Below are 26,543 nucleotides of genomic sequence, written 5' to 3' on the forward strand. Positions count from 1 at the left end.
GATATGTCAGAGATGATAATGACGGGCAGGAGGGGGGGGGGGTGTTACAGGTTTTTTTTTTTTCAAAACCTCACTCATTCACTCACACTCTTGTCACCGGGAGGCGATGAAGGGGAAAACGGCGTTCATGTTCGTCACGGCCGTCCTCTTCTTCTTCTTCCTCCTCCGTGGGAAATAACTGAATAACGAAGTGAAACAATAGCAGCTTGTTTGGATCTCTGTTGAGCACAAGAGTCGCTGCAGGATGTTAATGCTCATCTATTTTTACGTTTTAATGCCACACACACACACACGGCTTCCCGGTGAATATCAGCCCCTCACTTTCCCCGGTGCTTCCTTTAAGTCTGACTCAGCTGAAAGGGACACAGGCAGGATTTTAACACCTTTTTTCCTTTTCATTCGATTCGGTCCTTGCAGAGGGAGTTCGTCGTAAAAGGGAGAGACAGACTTTTTTTATAAAGCCAGACTGGAGGGAGAGAGAGAGAGACAGGCAGGCAGGCAGGCAGGCAGACAGGACAGGGCCTGCTGCGGGTTAGTGAAGCGCAGAACAGCGCCGCGAACCGGCAGCACCGCGCACTGCTCCCGTCGAGCGGCCGTCATTTGGTTTCAGTATCATTAATACGTTCAGCTATGAGTCGGTTAATCTGCAGAAGTTTCCACCTCACGGGGTTTCCACTGTGTAGTCACACCGGGGTTTGTCTTGACAAAGCAACAAGGCTGCATGATAAAAATCTGAATATAACCTTAAGCTATAGAAAATGTGACCACAAACCTACATAGAAAAAAACACTTATGAATAATTTTTTTTATTACTGTTATGTCTCAATAGTATCAGAGACGTCAGAAGGTCTAACCATCAGTTATGTTTCAACATGACTTAGTAGCCACCAACAGGTCAAGCATTGCCTTATGGACAGCACCTCACTCCCTCTTTTGGCATTTTGGCTGTTGAGTTCCTTTAATCTGGAAATGACCATATATGGACAAGTAGGCGGAGCTTGAGAGGAGTAAGTGTGTAATGCATGGTGCCTTTGTTATTCATTTTGATGCTAATTCTGGCTAACATAAATAAAGACTCAAACCAGTGGCGGTTCTAGGCCATTTTTACTGAGGGGGCCAAACGGGGGCCAGTTGTTTTGTCAGAGGGGAACATTGAACCCAGGTGAAAAATAGACAAAGATGATCTCTTTAAAAAATATATGTTATGCCAAATAATAGCACACATCATTAAATACCTCAACATAAAATACCATGATTTATATTTGTTTCAGTAACAGAATTTAATACTAGATTGTGAGTCCGGTTGTTGAGTCAAATACTGTGTATGTGTTATGAGGGGGGCTCTTCCTTTTGGAGGGGTGACCAAGCTCAGTGTTACAGGGGCACTGGCCCCTGTTGGCCCCTGCCTAGAACCGCCCATGACTCAAACTAAACATGTTCCTTGATAAAAGTAAACCTTCTTCAGCTTCTTATAGTATCTCAGCTCAACCAAATGCAACAAGAATAGTCTTAGGTCATTGTGGTAGCGACGTATTAATTACATACTAGCCTCGTCCTTAAGCATACTCTGCTTGTCCATTTAGGTAACTCTTAATGGTGCAATCATTTAAAATTTAATCAAAGGATGTATTTAAAGGAGCAGTATGTAACTCTGACACCTAGAGTTTAAAATGGGTACTGCAGTCCAAATTCAAACAACAAGAGAGCCGTCTACCCCCGCCCCCTCCTCCCTAGAGTCGACGTGCACCCAAGTTGCCCATGTCCATGTCGTGGACACTGAAGCTTCAGTGTTTAGCCAGCTCTGAACTGGTCTCTTTTTCAAAAGCATCTCCAATATGGATTCTATTTTTTTTTTTTACATGTTTCTACTTTGTCAAGCTTCTTAGAGAAATACAGAGGCTTATTAGGTCGGGTAGGATTAGTTATATCTGAACCAGTACGCTGGCTCACTTTCATCAACAGCTTCAACACCTGTTGGTTAACTGAGGGGCATCCAATGACCGTGTGGGGGTCGCCTTAAAACCGCCTACTTCTCTGGTCAAAACAAAAACAAACCATTCTGAACCAGAATCTAAACCTAGAAGGAGGACATACTGGCTGCTGCATTGTTGTTAGAGAAGCCAGCACTTCAACATAGCATGTTTCCTTAATGTCTGATGATACAGTAAGGTAATTTTATGATTTAATTCAGTAGATATATACAGATTGGATTTTTAAGACTAGAGACTAGACGGACTACCATGATTGAAAGACTTTCAGAGTTGTACCTGATAAACACTGTGTGTAGAATGAGTTGAAAGAAATGTGTAAGTAGAAAAACAAAAGTATCAAATATAACGATTAGGGGTATTATCAGCAAGAAAAAGTAAAAGTACACATACATTATCATTCTCTCAGCTTTGACTCCTGTTCATAAATCATAAATCAAAAAACAAAATTCTCCAGTAAAATACGAAAGCCTTACTTAATAAGAACGTAGATTTGGACTCCTTGTGTTATCCAGTTATTAAAAACTAGCCAAATGTGAGCAGCTAAAACAGTGAAGTGCTACTTACACATCTATAACTCAGTATTTAAGATCTGATAATGTTATATATAGTGAATCAGTCACAGGGCCATTGTTTTTCAAAGTTTGGACTTTAATAAAGCATAAAGAGTCAACTATTTCCACTATCATGTTGGGAAGTCCCACCAGCTGGATTTAGCCACCATTCTAGTTAATATGCTAATCCTAAGAACAATTAGCATATGATCAAAGTGTCAGTGTTACTGACTAATCAAAACACTCGGTTCTATTTCCCCCCCTATGCATGACTCAGCTGAAATAAGTTTCTGTTCTGGTAATATGAGACCGAGAAAGCGTACAAAGTCATCTCACCTCGGGCCCCTGAATGATTTAGTCCCATTTTTATCTTTGTAAAATACACATAATGATTAAATCGAGTGTTGTGGTTTCCTGAAACTCTGTTTGTTGATTGCTCATCTAAAGTAGGCAGACTATGTACGTAGCTGATGTAAGGAATAGTGTATTCGAATGAAAGTCAGATTTCATACTTCACTAAACAAATACTTTCTTTGCTTTCATGAGCAACACAACATCTGATTTTTTAAATGACAGTATTTATTTCATCTTGCAGAAATCTACCAAACTATCGCCTAACCCAGCTCTGTTAATGTAAAGCTCATTTTAAAAACAGTTAAAAGACATAATCCAGATTAAAAACACTGTAAAAACCACGGCATGTTTACAAAGTGGAGGTTATCATGATGCACTCATTGTTTTACAGTTTACCATTTTGAAGCATTAAGTTTGAGATATTTAGTTTTCTCTTCAGTAAATAAAGATTTTTATTTTGTTAGGTTCAGGAGGATTTAAGGTTAAGCTTTCAAAAAAAAAAACATTGTTATATTTATAAATATTTCGTAAACATTGACACAGTAACAACTTTTACGAATGTTTTTTTTTTTTTAATTTCTGGAGCAGGAAACAGGGAGAATGAACTTTGCAACTTCAAAATAAAAGCTGTATGTTCTGTATGTTTATGTTTGAAATAAAGGAAATGTTTTTGCTGTGACAGAAGCTAACCGAGCTCGTGTTGCTAACATCCATGTCTCCTGTTTACCCCGCCCCCTACCATCTTAACTCCCTTGTTTACATAAATGGCCCCTCCCCCTCAGTCAGCCACGCGGTAGTTGGCGTGAAACTCTGGCTGGATGTCACAGACGTGCGGCAGCAGCTCGCCCAACACCGTTTCTTTTTAGTATTTGTTAAAGGGATACTTCACCCGTTGAAACATGAATCTGTATTTACATTGGGTCATATATGTAGAAATGTGAAATAAATTTTGAAGTTGGAGCCTTCTTGGCAGAGAAAAGGCAGAAAGTGTCTTTTTGGCTCATGTTGATGAAAGACACCAAATCCCAGAATGCACAGCACCGCAGGCCACACAGAAATATAGTAATAAAAACATTTACAGACATATTTACTTTAACACATGAGGCCATTTCCTCAACTGATTCAGAGATTTCTTCCAGAATTGATCTTGGAAATTCCGGCAGAAAACAGACTGTATGTCTGTGTCTATAGACAAACAGTGAGAGCACCGACACTACCAGTCCGCCCCAGCTCGAGCCGGCCCGGGCTCCTCGTCCTCACCGCTGCCAGCTCAGCAGCCGAGACATGAGACCTGCCTGCGGCCGGCGGCGGCCAACAATATAGCCGCGAGAATGTTGCTGCTGACAGGCCGGTCTGACAGGCCGGCTAGCGCAAAAATCTTCATTTTGCGTCACTGGAAGCTCCTTTTCAGACTTAGAAATACAAAGATTTCCCATCTCAGGGGAAAATGAGGGCGGGATGTACGACCATTCAAAAATACTACCAGGTTTCTAATAATACAAAGCTTAATGCAAATGGGTGAAGTATCCCTTTAATAGAAGGGCTCTTTACATACAGCATTCTCTGCCTTCACTGTATGAATGTATGAATGTGTCACGTAGTGTAAAAGCGCTTGGAGTGGTCAGAAGACAAGAAAAGTGCAGTCCAGGTACTATCCCCCGAGTCATCCCATGACCTTTTGGATTTCTGTTGTGACCTTTTGGAGGGACATAAATCAGGACATAAATCAGGACATAAATCACATTGGGACCACTTGACTAAACTAAAGTTTAACCTGTTCCACCTTATTAGGTTACAAAAGCATAATGCATGTTAACCTGGATGCATCAAGATTAACATAGAAACTAAAACATTTTACAATGTATGAAATTTCATCGTTTTACTCTTTTCATGGTTTGCTTCTATTTAAGATTAGAGAAGAGATTATTATTATATTTCTTTTTGTTTTTATTTCTCTCAAGGATCGGAGTTACTGTGATCCTAGATGTAAAAAACTGACATATTGAAAAACTAACACTCATCTCATCCTGCAGAAAATATACATATTAGAAATGTTTTTGCTTCTTTAATGAAGGTCAACATTTTCTAGATTTAAAACCATCCCTTGTAAGGACCTGTCATGTCCACTAGAGGGCAGCAAAGCACATGCTATGAGATGGACCCTTGAAGGCGCCAGTGTGAACTATGTGTCCACAAGCAAAGCTTTAACAGTAACCACATGAACTGGAACATGTTTTACATCCTTTACAGTCTTTGCTCTAGGTTCAAATCTTTTGATGAATGTATGAGTGAGGGTTTAAGTGACTTTTGATTGAATGAAATAAAAGTCCTTGGACCGTCTTGCTGCATGAAAGTGTCTGATTTCAAATGCAAAATCTAAACATCTGACCTGCTTTCAAGCGTCACGTCTCAAGATACACAGATCACGTCTGTTTTGAGCTGCAGATGTCTTGGAATTTCAATTGATGAATCCTTTTCTTGAGAATAAAATCCTACTTTTTGTTTAGTCCAAAAAGGAGACATGTATCTGCCTCTGATGTCTGTGATGGACTATGGTGATGTTTCATACATGCACGCCTCTTCTCAAAGCTTACATCCTCTGGTCACTGTCTCTCATGGAGCGTTGAGGTTCATCACACGTTTTAAAAACCCCTCCCTCATCATTGTTTGTCGAGAGTTGGATGGTCAACAAGGGCATATTCTTATCTACAGGGTCTGCTTCCTTCTCTCCTTCTTACCTCCATCTGAAGGACGAGTAAAGGAACTTACAGTCTTCTGTCCCAGGACCTTTTCTTATACTGTCTGTTCCAAAGGTCTGGACTGAAAAAAGGCGTTTAAGTTTGCTGCTCCCTTTACTCAAATCACTTTACTTTAATGAGAGACTTTCAAAGAATCCGTAACCTTAAAATAATAAAAGTAATATTTGATCATATTCTTCAATCTATTCTTATCGTACCCATTAATTCAGACATTTATGAACAGAAAACAACAGGAAAAGAAAGTGCATATCATGAGGTTTCATGGTGTAGTGGTCATCATGTCTGCTTTACACGCAGAAGGTCCTGGGTTCGATCCCAAGTGAAACCTCTGCTTTATAGTTAATCCTTTCACTATGTGTATTTGGTCCTCAATGAAAATATAATTGTAAGACAAATGACATCATGTTGGGTGATTGTGTTTCTGATTCTGATGACTTTAAAGGAAAGATTTGTCTCTGCCTTTGAAACTCGATCAATGTCTCAGTTATCGCTGTTGAAAAGTAAATCAGCGTTTTCAAACGTCCTGTTTGCTTTGTGTTGAATTTTACAGTCCTCATTGTTGTTTGGTTTTTATGTTTCATATTGTTTTTATCATCATCATACACATTTATTCTAGACATTTAAGAACAGAAAAAAACAGTAAAAGAAGATAAAATCATGAGGTTTCATGGTGTAGTGGTCATCACGTCTGCTTTACACGCAGAAGGTCCTGGGTTCAACCCCCAGTGAAACCACAGCTTTGGATATAAGCCTTTCAATATATTTACTTTGAGCACAATACAAATATAAAATAAGACAATTTACATCATGTTCGGTTTCTGATGATTATAAAGGAACTGTTTGTCTCTGCTATTGAAACTCGCTCAATGTCTCAGTTATCGCTGATGAAAAGTAGAAAAAAACTTGTGTAAACTTGACACTCTACTCTTTTTCAAACATGTCTCTCAAATTGTAAATACAGTCTTAAAAGTCATATTATTATAATCATTAATTATTCTTATCATACCCATTAATTCAGACATTTATTAACAGAAAACAACAGGAAAAGAAATTAAAAACATGAGGTTTCATGGTGTAGTGGTCATCACGTCTGCTTTACACGCAGAAGGTCCTGGGTTCGATCCCCAGTGAAACCACAGCTTTATAGTTAATCCTTTCACTATGTGTATTTTGTGCTCAATGAAAATATCATTTGTAAGACAAATGACATCATGTTGGGTGATTGTGTTTCTGATTCTGATGACTATAAAGGAATTATTTGTCTCTGCTACTGTAACTCGGTCGATATCTCAGTTATCGTTGTTGAAAAGTAAATCAGGGAGAGAAAACCCTGAGTGTGAACTTGAATCTCTACTCGTTTTCAAACGTCCTGTTTGCTTTGTGTTGAATCTTACAGTCCTCATTGTTGATTGGTTTTTATGTTTCATATTGTTTTTATCAGTGTGTCCTTGTGTCTGCATGTGCAGATATTTGCACACTAAAGGAGGCACATTGAACACCACTCAACATTAAAACAGGTACAGGAACTACAGTAATGAAGGGCACCACTGATATTTCACCAAAGCTAAACAGTCATATTTTTTAAATAATCAAGAATCTATTCTTATCATACACATTTATTCAGACATTTAAGAACAGAAAATAAAAGGAAAAGAAGAAAAAGGCGTTTAAGTTTGCTGCTCCCTTTACTCAAATCACTTTACTTTAATGAGAGACTTTCAAATAATCTGTAACCTTAAAATAATCAAAGTAACATTTTATAATAATTATCAATCTATTCTTATCATACACATTAATTCAGACATTTATGAACAGAAAACAACAGCGAAAACAAAATCGTGAGGTTTCATGGTGTAGTGGTCATCACATCTGCTTTACACGCAGAAGGTCCTGGGTTCAATCCCCAGTGAAACCACAGCTTTGGATATAAGCCTTTCAACATATTTACTTTGAGCATAATACAAATCTAAAATAAGACAATTTACGTCATGTTCGTTTTCTGATCACTATAAAGGAATTATTTGTCTCTGCTATTGAAACTCGCTCAATGTCTCAGTTATCGCTGATGAAAAGTAGAAAAAAACTTGTGTAAACTTGACACTCTACTCTTTTTCAAACGTGTCTCTCAAATTAAATTAAATACAGTCTTAAAAGTCATATTGCTTCAAAACTGCTGTGGTAAAACCCTTACTAAAGAAACCTAGCTTGGATACAGACTCCCTGACCAATTATAGACCTGTTTCAAACCTTGCTTTCTTGTCAAAAGTTTTTGAGAAAGTGGTCTCAAATCAGCTTCTAAATTATTTATCACTAAATAAACTATTTGAGCCATTTCAGTCTGCTTTTCGGGTAAATCATTCGACAGAAACAGCACTTGGTGGCAAAGTGGTGAATGATTTGCTACTATCTTTAGATTCAGACTCAACCAGTGTTTTATTGTTATTGGATCTTAGCGCTGCTTTCGATACGGTGGACCACTGTATTCTACTGGATAGGCTTGAGAACTATTTTGGCATCTCAGGACAAGTTCTGGAGTAGTTAAGATCCTACCTGTCAGAAAGATCTCAATGTGTTTTATATAACAACATACTCTCTGAGCCCTGTGCTGTTAGGCACGGGGTTCCACAGGGGTCTGTACTGGGTCCATTGCTGTTCTCACTTTACCTATCCCCACTGGGTCAGATATTGCGTTCTTTTGGGATAGGAAGCAAGTACGATACAGCTAAACTTGAGGCCTGTCTTGCAGCTGTTAAGAGCTGGTTATCAAAACATTTCTTGTTGCTTAATTCTGCTAAGACAGAAATTATGTTTATCGGACCAGCGAAACTGGGTCATCTTTTTGATCCTATTACTTTGTCTCTCGATGATTGTGTAATCAATCGCAGAGACCGAGTTAGGAATCTTGGTGTGCTTTTCGATCAGACACTATCGTTTGAATTACACATAAAGGAGGTGACCAGAGTTGCTTTTTTCCACCCGAGAAACAAAACCCGTCGTTTAAGGATGCTGAGGTCCTCATACATGCCTTTGCGTCATCTAGGCTGGATTATTGTAATGTCCTTCTGTCGGGTCTGCCAAAGAAAAGTCTGCAAAGTCTGCAGATGGTTCAGAATGCTGCAGCTCGTGTTCTAACCGGAGCCTGCGGATACGAACACATTACCCCGGTGTTGGCCTCCCTTCATTGGCTCCCTATTCATGCCAGAGCAGACTTCAAGGTGCTGCTGCTAACTTTTAAAATATTAAATGGCAGCGCACCATTGTATCTTACCGACCTGGTGAACCCCTATGTGCCTGCTCGAGCCCTGCGTTCTCAGGGGACGGGGTCTTCTGAGTGTCCCAAAGGTCAGAAAGAAGACAGTTGGTGAGCGGGCTTTTTCTTTCCGTGCACCGACACTTTGGAACAGTTTACCTCTGGACATCAGGCAGGCTTGTTCTGTTGAGGTTTTTAAAGCAAAGTTAAAGACCCATCTGTTTACTGTTGAGTATGAGTCATGATTTCTCTGTATGTTTTTTCCTGTATTTTAACTGTATTGCTTTGTACAGCACTTTGATTTAAAGCGCTTTATAAATAAAGTTATTATATTATTATAATCATTAATTATTCTTATCATACCCATTAATTCAGACATTTAAGAACAGAAAACAACTCATGATGAGAAAAATCATGAGGTTTCATGGTGTAGTGGTCATCACGTCTGCTTTACACGCAGAAGGTCCTGGGTTCAATCCCCAGTGAAACCTCTGCTTTAGAGTTAACCCTTTAACAACACAGTGCGTTTTGCACAATTAACAAGTTAAGTAATTCAAACTAAAGTGTTAATTCAATATCTATTTAAGGACGGACTCTTTGTTCCTCATTAGTGATTTATTTCTGTCCTTTGGGGAAACCTCTCAGGTTGCTCTATCACCTGTAGCTCGTTTGCTTTGTTCTGATTCAGATGATAACATAACACATTGTTTTTTCTCCTCGGTTCATTTTGTGTTCACACTACAATATTGTAAAGCGGGCAAGAGCACACACCAACGCATGGCTGTCTTTACGCCATGACGTCATACTGCGTCGCACTTTGCATTGTGGGACGGCTTCCAGAAGTCAACTTACGTTAGCAAGTTAACTTACCAACAAAATGGCTAAGTTAGGTCGCTGGTTTAACTCCGGCTCGAACGATGTGCTTTTCCTTACAGTCCAGTATAGTGAGCCTGTTTGGATTGGATCGATGCTGAGTCATGAAAACTTTGGATTTCATGACTCAGCTTGTTGAGAGAATAGAAAAGTCGTCCCTGTCAGGTGGATTTAAATGTTTTGTGTGTACATTATGGCGCCAAAGACATTTTTGTGATCATTGTGTGTGGCCCTTCTTAATTCAGTTTGGTTTTCCTGTAGTGAGAGAGTTTGTTGACTATTATCTTGTGATAAAAATCTCAGTTTTTCCTTTTATTCGTCCTAGTGTTCATTTTCTGAGCGGCGTAGTTTCAATGAGTTGTTTGATGCTTAAAAAAAGGAGTAAAACATCATGATTGACAGCTCCGTTGATTAATGCAGCCCTGTGTGGCGGCTCAGCAGAGTAGCGGAGGAACGATGTGAGGAAACGAAACAAGAAGAGTTATTAAACTTTCCATAACCCAGAGAGTCTGCTTCACATCGATGTGAGAATCTTTCCTGCTGTGGACTCTGCCAACCTGAGGAATCTGTGACGTTTAATCGGTAGGTTAAATGTGTGTTTTGGTTAGCGGTAGGTGCTTTTTTTGTTTTCTCAGTGCGGGATTATAATAAATTAAAATAGAAAGTTATACATAAGAACACACACACACACACACACACACAGGATCAGATATGTGGGAGGAAGTATTCACACACTACACTCTGATGAAGTTTTAGTGAACTGTCTGTCACACGAGAGACCCGGACGAACGCCCACGCTCATCTCCTCTCCCGGAACTGTGTGTGTGTGTGTGTGTGTGTGTGTGTGTGTGTGTGTGTCTTCCTGTTGTTTTAGATTCCTCTTCACTCCCCCACTGCTGCCAATCCATGACCTCTGACCTCTGCTGAACCCAGCTGTCAGCTGTCCTGGTCTGCATGAGACAACTCTCTCTTTCTCTCCTCATCAGCTTTTAAACGTGTCTCGATTTCACTCCTCTCTCTCTCTCTCTCTTTCTCTTGTCAGCAGTGTAAAGTCGTCGAGCTTACGAGGGAGTCATTTACCCGGGGGAGGGCTTGAGAAACTCAATCATTTATATAATCACTTTTCTTTTCTTTTTTTTTTTTTTTTTTTTACAATTTTCCGGTTGATTTTCCCACGATTACCTCCTGAACATTTTTATCTTTAGACTTTCCAAAACATATATGCGACGAGATCCGAGCTGATAAATATGTTAAACTCCTCAGTCAATATCTGTGTCCAGAGAATCAGCTAAATGAAGCCTTGGATTCATTTGCATTATCTAAGTGAAGATATTTGGGGTGTATGTTACCATAGGAGGAATATAAGATACTACACTAAGATAATGCTTAAACAGGCTAAAAACAAACTTCTTTCCCAGCAATATATATTTTTTAAAATCTGCACCTGAACCATCACTGCGGAAGTTTTGTCTCCCTCTTGTGGTGAGAGAGAGTAATTCCCTTTTCTTTTTTGGCCGTAATACAGTTTTTCACTATTGCACACAGTTCCTGAGACTTACACAAACCAAAGACAAACACAAAATAAAAAAATCTTACATCTCTTGCAGAAGCAAACACTACATTAAAAACTCTATAAACTTGGAAATAATCTCCAAAATTTTACACACAAACACCAAATAAATAGATCTCTCCACCTCTCAAACTGCCCCTTCCTGTGCTGAATCTAAAACATTTTTAACATTTCTGTTTTTCTAATGAGATATGTTAAGTATTGAAACATTATAACTGTATGCATTTGTAGCATGCTCTACATATAAACACATTGTGAAGGGGAAACATTTTACCTTTGTACTAAGATGACATCTCTACGGTTTCTCCCTCTTTCTTTACTCCTGACGTTTTGCGTTTCAACACCGGTTTATCATATTTCATATTAATGGGAGTTTTTAACAAATATTCTAATGATGTTATGTTCACGGCAGCACGCAGGGAGGCCGAAATGAGGACACACCACCAGGGGAAACACATTTTCTTTTGGGGGGTCAAAAGCAGCCAGAAATCTCAGCACCTGGAGCTGAGTCACAACAAGCCCGGATGCTCAATCACAACATCGATATGAAGTAAGATCCTTTAAGGTCACGACCATCATGTGACCCACAGCGTGCAGCTCACAGACTCTTTATCAATCACACTCACACTCACACACAGGATCCAGCTGAAGAGACCTGAGGAGGAGGAGACCTGCTGTCTTAACACAGGGCCGCTCTTCATGTACTGTAAGTCAGGGTTTGTGACTTCATACAGAGGAATAACGGAGGGATGGTGAAGGAAATGCAGCTCCACATCAGGCTGAGGACAGCTGAGCCCTTTGAGATGCTCAGATAAAGTTATTATCTGTAATTCAAAGTTAAATTAACATGACTGATTAAATCTGCTGTATTTGTTTCCTCTTATAGGCGGTGATCTACAAGCAGCAGACACAGAAAAACAATTTCAGGTTGACAAACTTCTGTTTTCACTCTGTAATTATTCTGATTTTTTTTTTTACTTCCAAAGAACAAAATGAAAAGGAAGAAAAGAGATTAAATAAGAAAATAACGAGAATAAAGAAGGCAAAAAAAGATTCATACGGCTTCATAAAAGAAGCAACAGATCTAAACAAAAACTGTTTGTAAAGGTCTAAAAAAGAAAGAAATGTCTGTTATATATCCTTAACTGTTTCAACAAAACCATATCAGTATGCATACAGAAAACTGTGAGTTGCTTTTAAATGAAAAAATGATTTTATTCCGTTTGATATTGAGTATTTAAAGAGTAAAAGAGGATTTGAATGCACAGACTCTGTTTTGACTTTTTCTTAACAAATCAGACAATTAAAGACAATTATGACCAGATGAATTGATGATGTTCTTTAGTCATCGATCTGAAGATAATTGTCAATCTAAAAGCCTTCAGATCCTTTAAAAAGGTAATCTGCAGTAATGATCAGGTGATTTCAGTTTTCTCACAGGATGTTCTGTGAGTGTTTGAAGTCAGATTTGTTGAAGCAGCTCTTCTCCACACCGGGGAGTCAACTGTGTCTCAATAAGGACGGACGAATAAAGCGTGAAGCATTTCTCTTTTACATATTTTTAGATAAAAAAAATCACTCTCACATGTTTCATCACCTTCATCTCATAATGAAATAAATAAATTTTTGTTTTTATCACTGAAGTGATTCCAAGTTAGAACAGGACGAGTGAGGCGCAACTGATGACTCGCTGGGATGTTTTGAAATCTTACACTAAATATCCTCTCTACTCTCATCAAAACTCATTACCTCTCCTCATATACATAATCCTCATTAATCCCACTTGTGCTCATGAACAACGTGTGAAAAAAAAAGAAGAAAAAAACACCCTTTGAAACGAGAGTCCGCTTCAGTACCGCTTTGGCGCCTTCGGACAAAAATATCTCAGGATACCATTAAAAAATGTCAAATTCAATTATGCCTTTCTCTCTTTTGGATCTTATTAGGCGTCTCACACACACACACACACACACACACATGCACACACACGCGCACACTTGTGTAAAAAGTGAATGAAAGAAGAGGAAGTCCTGAGGGCTTTGAAAGCCTGATTGGGAGAAGGCTCTTGTGCTGTGGAGAAAGGAGAAGGTGAATAACAGCTCTGGTAGCCGGCAGCCAGCACAAAGTTGAGTGGAGAGCTCCATTCTCTCTGCCAGAGAGGGAGACCCCTCATGGGGGGTGGGTGACGGACCAGAGGGCCCTCGGCAGCCCGGGAGCCTCGCTTAATGAGAAATTCCTGGGGATTTAGAGGGGCGCAGAGGTCTTCATTTTCTCACTGCGCCCACGGGCCCCCGGCAGCCGGGTGCTGAGGGTTCTCTTTCAGCCCCCAAAACGTCCCCAGAGGAAGAGAGAGTCCCCCCCCCCCCCCATTCAACAAGAGCAGGGGCCCGCCTGCCTGCTGGATTATGTATATGAGATGTGGGTTGTAGGATCACAACCTGCCACCTTTTTGCACACTACAAGAAATGTCAAGTCATTTAAAGCTGCACCTGCCTTCCCAAAGTGGGGCTTCAGCAGGGAGGAGCGTCCCATCCCCGCTAATTAAGATGCTGCTCATTCACACTGATGAGTGATCGACAGGAAGATCAGAGAAAAACATGTCTACCCAGGATGAAAAACAAGATATGTGCCAGCTTTTAAGCACTCCTGGTCCATCCTTTATCATTTATTTTCTGTTCTACGACAGATTTTGGCTCAGTGGTTCTCAATATACTTCAACACAATAACGACTAATGTAAAGGAATTTATAAGCACCTACACACACAAAAATCAAACAATAAAGCTGCTGACAGTAAATTTAAATTCAGCAGCATTCATTTTCAACATTTATACAACAAGAATAACAACGAAATAATAAAAATGAAAACTCTCCTCAGAACAACTTCTTCTCTTCCTCCACTTTTCCATGCTGGGATGTTGATCCATCTCTTGTGTCAGCACTCAGTTATTGAAAAACGAAAAAAAAAACATCTGTATTTTTTCTCTATCATCGGAAAAATTGGCAATATTATACATTTCTAAGAAGGACCAAATTGTGGCTCATGAGGAAATCTTTTTTGTTAGCAACAGTATGGTTCAAGCTAAAAAAAAAAAAAGTTCAACGTGACCTTGCCAAAATGTTCCAACATCATCGACATTGAAAATGAATCCTTGAATGGCAAATGGTAAAGTGTGGTGTTCTGATTATTGAAAGTGCTTTTGAAGACTAGAAAAAGTGCTATATAAGCTCAAGTCCATTTACCATTTACACACTGATGGCAGAGGTTGCTCTGTAAAGTGACCATCAGAAGTAACTAATCCCATTCATACGCCGCCGCCGGTGCAGAGGGAGCAACTTGGGGTTAAGTGTCTCGCCCAGGGAAGCATCGAACATGTTGCTGCAGGAGCTGGGGATCAAACCCTCAAACCTCTTCATATCCTTCATCAATGATTCAGAGATAAAAACTAAACCCCCTGACAATCAACTTTTTTCCTCCCTCATGTCTTTGGGAATCACAGGAATAAAAAAGAGATGTAGTTAAAACACGATATAACTGACTATTTAAGCTGCAACAGTCTATTCCTTATACTGTGTAAAAAGATGGACGATATGACGGCTCACCATGAGTGAAACCAAGACATTTAGAGCTCCCCCTACTGACTGGTTGCAGTTCAGGTCACAAGCTCCGCCTCCTACATGTCAACAGATGGGAAATGGGTCAAACTACAGAATAAAAAAACACATCAAATAAATTCTAAATTCAATTTTAATTAATTTGTCTGGTTACTGAAGGGAAGTGTTGAAGCCCAGTGATGAACGTTGCCATATTGAAAATGCCATCTCAACCTAACCATGGTCAACCGAGCAAAGGCAAAGAGGTCGAGCTGAAGCGGGCCACACCCCCCGATTATGAATAACTTTTATCCTTCATAAAATCAAAACGAGTTCTGAATAAATGAAACCTATGTACAGTTTGTGTAGATAAAGTCACAAACTATTCAGACTAATGTTGTTTTTACACCCGACTGTAAACATGTTTATTTCAAATTGACATTTAACATGTGTGTGTATGTGTGTGACTTAAGGGGCTTTTGCAGCCAGCCTCAAGTGGCCACTTGATGAACTGCATTTTTTTTTTGCATTGTCTATTTTTCTACCGCAGAGGTTGCCGCTTGCATATTTAATTTAATTTGTATTATTTAGTTATTTTTAAGCAGAACAATATGTAGAAATACTTTCTTTCCTTTTTGTGCTTTACAAATAACGAAAAAGGTTCGACCGGAACATTTAACAAATGGAAACCTCGCTATTTATATGCAAAACCATACTGATTAAACTGTTATTTAACTTTGCTCCTGTAAGCAAACTAATAAGAAACATGCTTGATGAAAAACAGGGAAAAGGGAGAAAACCAGCTCGTTAAACTTTAGCTCTTAAAGTGAAAACTGAAATATAAAAACTTCTCTAAATGGTTTTACTCCACACCCTCCTAGCTGTGGAGAACAGCATGAGATCTAAACCTTCAGAGAGTTTTTTAAACATCTAATTATAAGAATGAGGGGGCGTTGAGGTGCTGCTGGGCTTCAGCTGCCCCTGTCAGAGCCTCACAGCACCGGCCCTTTGGACCCACTCTGTCCCCGGGACCCCGGCTGGGATGCTCTCACAGCCGGCCCCCTCGGCTGAGCGTCAGATCAAGGGGCCGGGGCGTTGGACATTGTGTTTTGAGAGCTCTTGCTGAGGAACGACTCGACTGCCGACACAAACAAACCCCAGGTGGCTGTTTGACGGCTTCACAGGTAGAGGCGGCGTCCTCTCTCTGGGACTCGACTCCTCAGAGGGGAAGTATTCAGGAGAGAGCGTCAGGAGAGAGCGTCAGGAGAGGAACGCTGCCCCATTTATGTCTGCATTCACATCTTTTTCACTCACAGGGTCTTACAGTGGGATTTAACCTGGATTGACCTTCGCTGAGACAAACATGGAGAAGAGAGGAGTCGAACTTGACTTAAAATGAACGAGACTGTGAATATTATGAGCCGGTAGAAGAAATACTGGAGTGTGAAAAGCACAGAATGATTATCTATTAAGACATGTAAAACTACCTTTTAACAAACTAAAAAGCTCTTTAGATGTCAGACAAGACAAACCACGGCACACTGGAGAAAAAAAGCATGTTTTGCTGCGATATGTGTGACTGTTAAAAGAAAGCAAGATGAGAGTTTTTGTCAGAAAGAGCGAGATCTGTAAATTGATAAGACATTTTGCTTTGTCCAGAGGGGGCGCCAAAACCAACACACAGCAAAAAGTTCCTCACAGGGCGATTAAAGTAGCACGCCATCCAATAAGATCGCATTGTGTGAAGTTGAACAGAAAAGTTTTGAAATATAAAATATGGCAGATTTTTGTCCTGCAGAATAAAACATCAATCAAACATACATCATGTGGAAAAACTAGATGATTACTCAGACTTTAAAGATGTCTTTTTGATTATAAAGATGATTCATTGATGATTAATGATTAGTCATGAACACCTCAAGCAGGACAGTTCAACTCTGACGCACACACACACACACACACACACACACACACACACACACACACACACACACACACACACACACACACCCACACACCAGTCGGTCAGTATCGTTTCAGAGCCAAACTGCGCTCCTCCTTTTTAAACTCAAAGCACAGCCTGAGGCCTCGGCAGGAAAAAAAAAAAGGTCTCCAGTGGAGCTCTCAGCTTGATGTGGACTCGTCTGTGGAGAAGCTTGGGATCATTAAGCGTCTATTGTGGTGAAAAAGAACTTTCACTTAACTGTTTTTATACTGAAATAGCTGCTTCACCTTCCTCTTGAAGCTGTTTGGGTCAAACCTCATGAGTCTCTGGATTTAGAAAGTCTAACAGTACTTTGCACTAAATGTACAAAATGTCTTTTTTTGTGATGTTGCTCATGGAGTGCTCACCCATAATGTCTTTCTATTTCTCTGTTTATTAGAAGATCGTATTTCTTGACACACTTAAAATCACAGGGTTGAAACTTGACCAAGCTGGGGTCCCAATGCTGATTTAACTTCCCCAACCCAGTATTTGCCACAAAAAGCTCTGATTTTACCTCAAAACAGTCAAAACTAATGGGTTAATTGAACAAAACATTGTTTAAAGATGATCCACAAATGCAATGAATCACATATTTGATTTAAAATAGGTAACAAATTGTTGCATGTCAATTTAGAAACAGGAAGAGTGGGTGGTTTCAATGCCGTATTAAAGATCTGGTAAAAACAAACAAAACAGTAAAGCAATAAACTGCACTTTACAATGAAATGTTATGCATTGGATATGCATTAGTATATAAATGACAGCTTTATTTTTTAAACTGAAGCCTCTATGGCTTTAGGCTGTGCTGGTACATCTGAATGTTTTGAGCAGACATGTAACACAAATTATGTTAGAAGAAAATATATTGTTGAACTCATGGCTAAAAAAAAGCAAGTATGTTAAAACAAGAAGCTCGACTCCATGAAAAACGTTTTTAAAAGGCTTATGACAGGATGAATCAGCCGAACAGACCGCAGGACTGCGGTTGAGCCCCATCACTAAACCTCTGCATGTCTGAATTCAAAGCTGAACAACAACCACCAGGTTTATTTCTGTTCTGTGGACACAGTGACCATCAAACACAGGCTTTGAATCCTCGCCTTCTGAACAAACCACTTTGAGATCCTCGAGGCACAAATCCAGGACACACAGGGGGAAAAAATGCTGTTAAAGAACAGCTTTCTCCCTCCGGCTAAAAAAAACTAAACATCCGAGAGCTGCTTGTTCACTATTTAGCAGGAGTTTAAAGAAGTTGTCTTTGCAGGAGAAATGTCCGGCTAATTGGTTTGTTAGGACCAGATAGGGTGTGAGGGGAGAGAGAGGGAGAGAAATTTCCCCTTTCTTTCAGCCCAGACAGGTTAAATGTGCAGTTAGGCCCGCACAATGGCTCCGTCTTTTCTCATGCAAAGATGAGGTATATGGAGCGAGCCGGGTTTTGTGGCCGGTGTTCAGACTTCAATTGAGAGGCACCAAAGCGTGACAGTATCCCCTCCCCTCCCAAGCCTCCCACTTTTCCCTCCGTCCTTCTCCACCTTGAATCCACGTTTCCCTCCATTCTCTCCATTTCAGATCAGCATTTCTAAGAATGATGTTTATATTTGACGATTTTGCACCTCATGATTTGGCAAGTTGCAGAGAGTCTGGTGGAGGACGGGCAGGTAGAATTTCTGACTTTAAGAGAGGGGGAGCCTACATTCGTCTTTGTAATAACATTAACTATTTTTATTACCTCTAACACACCGTTGTTATCATCAGTAAACACAATGCTTTAAAAGTTTTACATTTGAATACTGCACAAACATTATCAAAATTCCTCAACACAAAAAAAAGAAAATGCCAATGAATGTGTGTTTCACATCTGTTTTGTGAATATTAGAAGATCGTTCATTTGGAGGAAATGTCTTCACTGAGATACTTTTCTTTTCTTGCAGAAGAGGAGACTGGAAAAGCTTGGATTTATAAAGAGTTGGAGTAAAACCTGAATCTGTGGAAAACCACAAATCAATATGATGAAACATTTATTTTTGGCTCAATCATTTGAGGAAGCTTACAGTCTCCTTATTGCTTCATTGTGTTAAGAAATGCTCTGCTGTTTGAGGCACTCCTGGATTTCTCGATTATGGAAGACAGGGATCAATTATTCATCATGTCCACGTTGCGTTCCTGTGCTTGTGCATGAGCAACTGTATCGTGCCAAAGCCCACCTCTTCCATCTGTGCCAAAGAAGTGTAACGTGCTGGAGCACTGACACTAGTCAAAACTGGACTTTGGGGGTCAAACATGCCTAGTGTAAGTCTATCGTACCGTATTGTACCGTATCATATCGGATCGTTTGTAATCAATACTCGTTTTCCGCGTTAATTAAGCATCTTTCAAAACATTTTTTTTTCACAAAGTTGTTTTTTATATGCTCATTGAAATTGTGCATATAAACCTTAAAGGGATACTTCACCCATTAGCATTAAGCTTTTTATCATTAGTCACCAACTTCAAAATTTATTTCACATTTCTACTACATGTATGACCCAACGTCAATACAGATTCATGTTTCAACGGGTGAAGTATCCCTTTAATAGATATGTTAAGATGGCACAGAATCAGCCAATTAAAACACATCTGTATGTTTGTTGTTATGATTGCTCAAAACCAAATGTTCAACCTAACTGTGCGGTCAAAGTTACATCAAATGTGTCTTTCCTTGTTTCTATTTGCAGAGAATTCTTCTACTTTAATTTTACAGGTGAAGAAAGATGTAGAAGAAGAGCATTAATAATTGAGAATCTCAAACCTGTCATGAAACAACATCATTCAATGATGCACCAAATGCTTATGATTAATAGCTGTTTCACTCCAAATAACTGGAGATGGAAAAGTTCCTCCAAAAGCGTCACAGCAGAGATAGGACAAAGATAAGGCAGGGAGGGGGTTTATCAAGAAAGACATAAGGAAAGGGTAGAACAACACAGTGGGGTGGGAGTGGAGGGATATTTGGTGGTGTCATCCAAAGACTGAAGCCGTGAAATGGGGCTTGTAAAAGCCTGGCGCTGAACGCCTCATTGAGTTGTCAATCTGCCCGGCAGGTCCCCCGTATGATGAGACCTGTCAAAGAAAGAGCTAGGAGGGGTGGGGATGACCTAATGCTAAATCACCTCCCCAGCTTTCTCCTTTGAGAGGTTTGAGTGACACCCCCACTGGCCCTCAATACGACCCCCCGTGGTGCCCTGGCAGCAGACGGACCAGACCAATGAAGACACTGGACGCTGGCTCACTGGTCAGCGGGGAAGATTAAACACTGGAAGAGACTCAAGAAGTACAGGTGGCAGGGAGAATAATGACAACACTTTGTAGAGAAGGACTTTTCTTAAGCAACAAGCTGAACACGTGCTGAACCAGATTAATTACAAGCTGATATCCTCGACAGTTTAACAAGAAGTCTGATAGTCAGAGTCTTGAGTTTTAAAACACTCTGTTAAAATTATGTTCTGAAATGTTTAAGAGTCTTTCCTTTACAAATGGCTTGATTTCCCTTTCCGAGGATGACATTGAATATCGTTCGTCCTTTGCACCTTAATACATTTATTTATTCTGTAGTCACTTTTATACCTGCTGCATAGTATACAGTTTGAATGCATGATACCATTTCAATGATCTGGCAATTCATTCTTGTTTCATTTCTGAGAATCACCCACATTAAAAGTCTTTCTCATGTTTTTTATAAATATCAAAGAAAACTGGGTATAAAACAAACCAAGCTTTATTATTTTAAAGTGACAACTGACAGTTCTAGTGTGTACCAGGGGATCATGGAGAATTAAGATCAAAGATTGTCTCTATGATAACTTGAATGGAGCCTACCTGGCTCCATTGCGATCTCATTTGTTTGCTCATGTTTACGTCTAATGGTCGAAACGTAGATTCACCTGGGAACTTCTCTTGAGTGCTTCAACCTCAGGCTTAGCATAAAAGAGGACAAGTACCCTCACCCACCAAGCTTCAGACATAGAGGCTGGCTGCAATCAACCACAGTGTGCATTAACGGTCACAGCCTAATGAAACAAACAGCACTGCATCATCAGCAAAAAGGCAGATACACACTCCTGAGATCACCAAACTGCCACTCAGTTCAGTCTTAAAATAATAAATGAAATCTGTAAGAAATAAAAGGAGGAAAGAAAAGGGCAGTTAGAACAAAAACAAAGTATTACCAAATTCAGTGACATTACTGTTTTCAGAATAAAAGCATCTCCTGCAAACATTTAAGGCCTGTGTCCAGTCATTTCTCTGATTTGCAGTTTTTCAAAAAGCAAGATGGGGGGCAGGTGGGTACACAAACAGCGTCACCCATTGGCCTTGAGTTCACTGTCACCTCCTCCACCTATCACACCATGTCTTTGTCTGTCTCCATCTCCCAGAGTTCAGCTCTGAACCAGACGTATTGTCCTCTTTGATGACTTGACGTCTCTGTCTGTTACCGAGACGCGGGCACAAAGACACAAACACACATAGCAACACAGCGCAGTCACAGTCTGGCATCCTGACAGATTCTCTAAGGTTACATGTCAATTTGATTTGACAACCATGATAAAGACTTTTAATGGAGGTCACTCTCAACATTTCAACAGGAATTTAATGTCAGATGAATGTTTTAAAGGCATCGTGCATGTCTGCCAGATATTAAGGTGATTAATAAATGTATTACTTGAAGTCAGCAGAAATGAACGGCAAAATCATAGCCTTCAACCAATGAAAAAGACTGAGGCTGAGATAAAGGCCCACGTTTCCATCTGTGTCTTTAGCCATAATGATACAGTCCAGTTTTTCCAAATAAATTCAAATACACAACAAATATAACACTCAAATCAAACATCCATTTTGTTCCTCTTTCGGGTAAACACCGGTCTCATGTATGTCTGTGCAATAAATCATCTGTGTGTTGTGGTTGGGTTTCATGTAAATACCATCATTTGTTTAAAATGTAAAATAGAGTCTATACATTTGAGATTCAAAGTTGTGGAGAGATCCTGGACAGAGAGACAGAGGGAGGGAGGATTTGCATAGGTCGACGAGTGTGTACAGCTTTGTGTATGACAGAAAAAGACTCAAAAACTTCTACAAAGTGTTCTCATATATATAAATTTTAGTGTTAGTTCTTAATATCACATACATCCTACAGCACAGCAGCTAAGTTACTTTCTGTATGTCAAATCTAAAAGCTCTCTCTGGTTTTGAATTCAAACTGACTGTTCTTTTGTCTCGGCTGCAACAAAAGTATGACAAGACAATTTAGGAATACTTGTTAAAAAACAAAGGGCTAGTAAAGTTTTATTGTGAATTAAAATCCTTGCGGCATATCTTTTTACAAGCATGGTTTTACTTTTTACTTCTGTCATTGCCCACACACACATAGACACAGCACGCACACATGCTGTTTTTATCCCACTGTCACAAAACACATCGTTTGAAACATCACAGAAAAATGTGAGGCTGACTGAATTCATGTGGACTCGTCTGCTATATAAGACATCAGTTTATTTGAGCCATAACTGAATCAATCCCAGCAGTTTAACAGAGTGTCAATGGGCTAATTTAAAAAAAGACAAAGGTAAGCTATCATCTTAGAATATAGGATACTCTTCCTGCAATTAATATCAGAAGCAGCACTTGTACAAGGCAGATGTTTTTATATTTTTTTCCAGCTTTCCATTCGTATACTACACGCCTCTATTTTACAGCTAGAGGGTGGACACCCAACATGAGCCCCCACCAGAACCTGACAGGCTGACTCAGGTTTGTTGGGTTCTAGTCGGGTTTAGTCCCATTGGCTGAACAATATGCCAACATTTCACTTCGAGCTACTTGTGAGTATGGGCTTGTCTATAGTTATTTTGTTTGAAGAATATCACATGAGAAGGAGTTATGTTGTATCAGCACTGCTGTGAGATGCTGATGGAGAGTGGGCCTACAACATCCCAACCTTAAGTGAGATATTGCTTTTAGGCAATACAACTGTTATACAAGCAGAAGAAGGTATTAACAAGAACATTTTTTTTTAAATTCCACCAACTAAACTAGTTCCACAATTTAGGCTACAACTGATTTATCCAGACATGCTAACACATGTATCTTGAGAATAAAAACACATTTACGTTGGTTAGTTTCTGGTTCTAGGAAGTCCAAAGAGTACCGTTATCTTCTTTAAGGTGCTTTCACAGAGCTTTAAAACCAAACTAGCGAGGCTGACTGCTACCATTAGTTGCTAAGCTATGACTAGAGAATAATGTTGTTTGTGAAAGATTTAAAAATGTTATATTTATTTGATTCTTTTACGGTTTACTTTCTTCAAAACAAAGACAAATAGACCGTTGACATTTAAAATGAGGGTCTTTCAAGGAAACAGGCAGATTCCACAGACGGTTCGTTCCTCCTGGACATCACAAGTGACAACAACACAAGTTATACCAAAACATGTGGAACCACTTTGTTTTGTGACTCACTGAAAAAGTCTCTTGTTCCTGGAGCTAAAAATGGAGAGTCTATATTTTAGGACCGTCAGAGGTGTGCGGTTTGTCGCGCTTGGCTTGGCACGGCTCGGCTCGGCTCGGCTCAGGAGGCCCATTGGGACTGGTGTTGTTTATTTGGACAGCAGGCTGTAATGTGGTGAGCTGCAGCCCAGGAGGCTGAGCCGGAATGTGGCTGAAGGTCTCATCTGGCCTCATCAAAAGACGGCCGTGAGCCTCTCAACACTGAGATTATTGCATGACCAGACACACACAGAGCAACATAATGTATCCAGTACACTCATAACTCTAGACAAAGTAGGAAACATAGCAAAAATCCAAAACTAAATTATTACTTTTTATCTTTTTGTATGATGTGTTGTCTAATGTCTCCTCACATGCATGAACAGTTTTCTTACCTGAGCATGAGCTCTAGTGAATCTGTTTCACGTCTTATCCTGTAAAATCCTATCCTATCTTATAAAATATGTGATCATACCCCTGTTTAACTTTAACATTGTCCAGGTTCCTTATGGTCTGTATCGGAGTTTATTTTTTTGTATGGAGGTGCAGGTATTTAAATTTCTGATTAGATTTCATATAAATACGTTTGAGATTTTTTTTGGACATAATGAAACGTCATATGTAAAAAGCATTAAAATAAGTCCGGGATTTTAGACAACTTGAAAAAGGGCAACTTAATAAACACGGAACAGAACAGGAAAAACACCTTTCTGGAGCTGCTTTCTTTTAATATGACTCCTATATGTTTGTGTGGTTCGGCTGTGGCAGGAAGGCTGGACATGTAAAAACAAAATGCTGACATTTTTAACCACCTGAAGCCCTTTAGAGGTGTGGTTAACCTTCATATAGTGAGAAATATAAACGCATAAATGTCTGTTTTTGACACCTGCTGTGTTTGTGTCTATCACAAAAGCTTGTCATATATCAAACATTAAAATACATTAATATTATAAGCTGGCGGTGAGAATGTAACAGTAAATCATCACACATTTATTTTTCACCACTTCTTGTACACATCTATTGCTGGTTATGTAAGCTACAGGAAGATCTTTGACTGAAGACTGAAAACCACCTGATGGTCAGTCAGTCAAAAAAAGGATTTACAGAACAGTGTTAAAGATAGTTGTCACGATGCTCACTGCGCTCCTAGCTAACATTACGGATATGTCTATTCATCTAACCATTTGATTTACTTTAAGGTATTCTATGTACTGACGGTGGGTTTGATTCATTGTATCAGAACAACCAAATCAAACTGACCAACTGCAAAAGAAGGAACTAAACGACACTTTCCATACTTTGAAACCGGACTCAAATGTGACTCAGAGTGAGACTCATTTCAGTGAAGAGTTTTATTCATTGTCACCTGTGATCTTCTCTTGTTTTCCTCTTCAGCTCATCTTCAAGTAACTCTGAATGTGATTATTTAACAAACTAAAATGGTATCCTTTGCATGTTAGCCTTTTGCTAACATCGGAAAGAGCCAAGTGCCTGATGTGGATCTCTTGATGGAACAGAGACGCTAGATTTTAATCATTACAGCTATCGAAACTTTTTAAGAACATTCACAACTCTGTTTGTGATTAATGCTCACAATCCCAACATAAACAGTTCTTCTTCAAGTGTGCCTTTCCTTTTACTCTTGTGACTTAAGTAATTGTTTCAACACTTTGCCTTAACGCTTTCCCTGTAGACCCGCACTTATACTGCTGCTTTGCTAACAGGTTTCTGTTGCTAGGGTGGTTGTGTAGATGTTGTGTAAGACTCATTAGCTGGTTTTAGCTTTCAAACAATGCCTATCATTTCTTTGTGAGGGTGTTACTGTTGCATTAGACCGGCTTTAACTGCCAGTCCTCCTTTAATGTAATAACCTGTTATTAAATGTAGGTGTTGTAATGCAAAACAGAAAAGTAAAAAAAATCTGTTACAATTGAAGCTACAATAAGTTCCAGTACAATACAAGTACCACTGGAACAGCGAGTTTAAGTATCACAGTGAGCTCAGTGTTTCAGGGAGTCGGGGCAGCTCTCCGCCCGGCTCCTGACATCCTGCTCTTCCTCCCCTCTCACCTTTTAATTGGTCGGAGCAGCCGCCGGCCTGTCAGGACGTCTCGGCGCTGTGTGACGCCTGTACTTTCCCCCTCACAGCTCACACAGAAAGGCCTCTGTCTGCCTCAGTTTCCACGAGTCCCAGTAAGAAGAACCTTACCTGTTCTGTTCATTTCTATTGTGAGTTATGAGTTTATAAAAGTCTGCGCCGGCCAAAAGGGTCTAATTTTAGCTGCAGTAGACACTGTAAAAAAAAAAACTTTCACATTATGTTGGGCTATTTTTGCTGTTTCCAGGACTTCACCGTGTGTTGGATGTTGATCTCATTTTTGTAGGCAGATTCTTGCAAATGCTAAATGCTTCACTTTTTCCAATTGGGACGTGTTATTGATTTATTGTCACTTTCAGTCGCATGTAATGCAGTCCATGCAGAAAGTCTGATGTCATTAGATGTCACACTTTAGCACAAGTCTATCAAACCAAAACAAAGCTGTCCCTTCAGCCTTTAAAGGCTTTATCTGCGATTTTTCACACTTCAATATAATAGAAATCAAGTATATCCTCTGAAAATAACTCTGTGAGTCATGACTGTCTACAATGGGTGTAACACCCGAGTCCCACTGTCTGTGATGCTTTCCGAGTTTTCCGAGTCCTATCTTCAGTTTGTTTACATCGCCAGGACGGCCGGCTGACTCCTCCCCTCACGTATAAAAGTTGTTTAATTGAGGGACTAGAGAAAAGAAGAATAACATACTGTACTCACTGCTTTACTGTGTTTCTAGATCACGCTCATTTCAGGTAAATTTACATGCAGTGTGAAGATACGAGCATAATAAAGATCGCTAGCATTAGCATGCTAACACAACAATGCAGCGCAAGTTGTTTTGGTTTCATGCTGGTGCTCAAGGGCGACATCTGCTGGATCAAAAAATTGCATATAAAGCCTTTAAAGACATGAGGCATTCAAACCAATATCATTATTTGAACCAGGCTGTAAACATATTTATTTCTGCTGTAAAAATGGACATTTCTGAATGGGTGTGTATG

The 26,543-nt window shown here is 39.7% G+C and overlaps 5 non-coding genes across 5 annotated transcripts; all 5 read left to right on the forward strand.

Annotated features, from left to right (window-relative positions):
* Positions 1–5,910: 5,910 nt before the first annotated feature.
* On the forward strand, positions 5,911–5,983 carry trnav-uac (transfer RNA valine (anticodon UAC)). The gene has a single exon. It is a non-coding gene; the product is annotated as a tRNA-Val (tRNA).
* A 333-nt stretch (positions 5,984–6,316) lies between these two features.
* Positions 6,317–6,389, forward strand: trnav-uac (transfer RNA valine (anticodon UAC)). The gene has a single exon. It is a non-coding gene; the product is annotated as a tRNA-Val (tRNA).
* Positions 6,390–6,718: 329 nt separating this feature from the next.
* trnav-uac (transfer RNA valine (anticodon UAC)) lies at positions 6,719–6,791 on the forward strand. The gene has a single exon. It is a non-coding gene; the product is annotated as a tRNA-Val (tRNA).
* Positions 6,792–7,497: 706 nt separating this feature from the next.
* On the forward strand, positions 7,498–7,570 carry trnav-uac (transfer RNA valine (anticodon UAC)). The gene has a single exon. It is a non-coding gene; the product is annotated as a tRNA-Val (tRNA).
* Positions 7,571–9,323: 1,753 nt separating this feature from the next.
* On the forward strand, positions 9,324–9,396 carry trnav-uac (transfer RNA valine (anticodon UAC)). Its single transcript has one exon. It is a non-coding gene; the product is annotated as a tRNA-Val (tRNA).
* Positions 9,397–26,543: the final 17,147 nt, after the last annotated feature.

Source organism: Labrus mixtus, chromosome 14, assembly GCF_963584025.1.
Source record: "Labrus mixtus chromosome 14, fLabMix1.1, whole genome shotgun sequence".
Taxonomy (NCBI): Eukaryota; Metazoa; Chordata; class Actinopteri; order Labriformes; family Labridae; genus Labrus; species Labrus mixtus.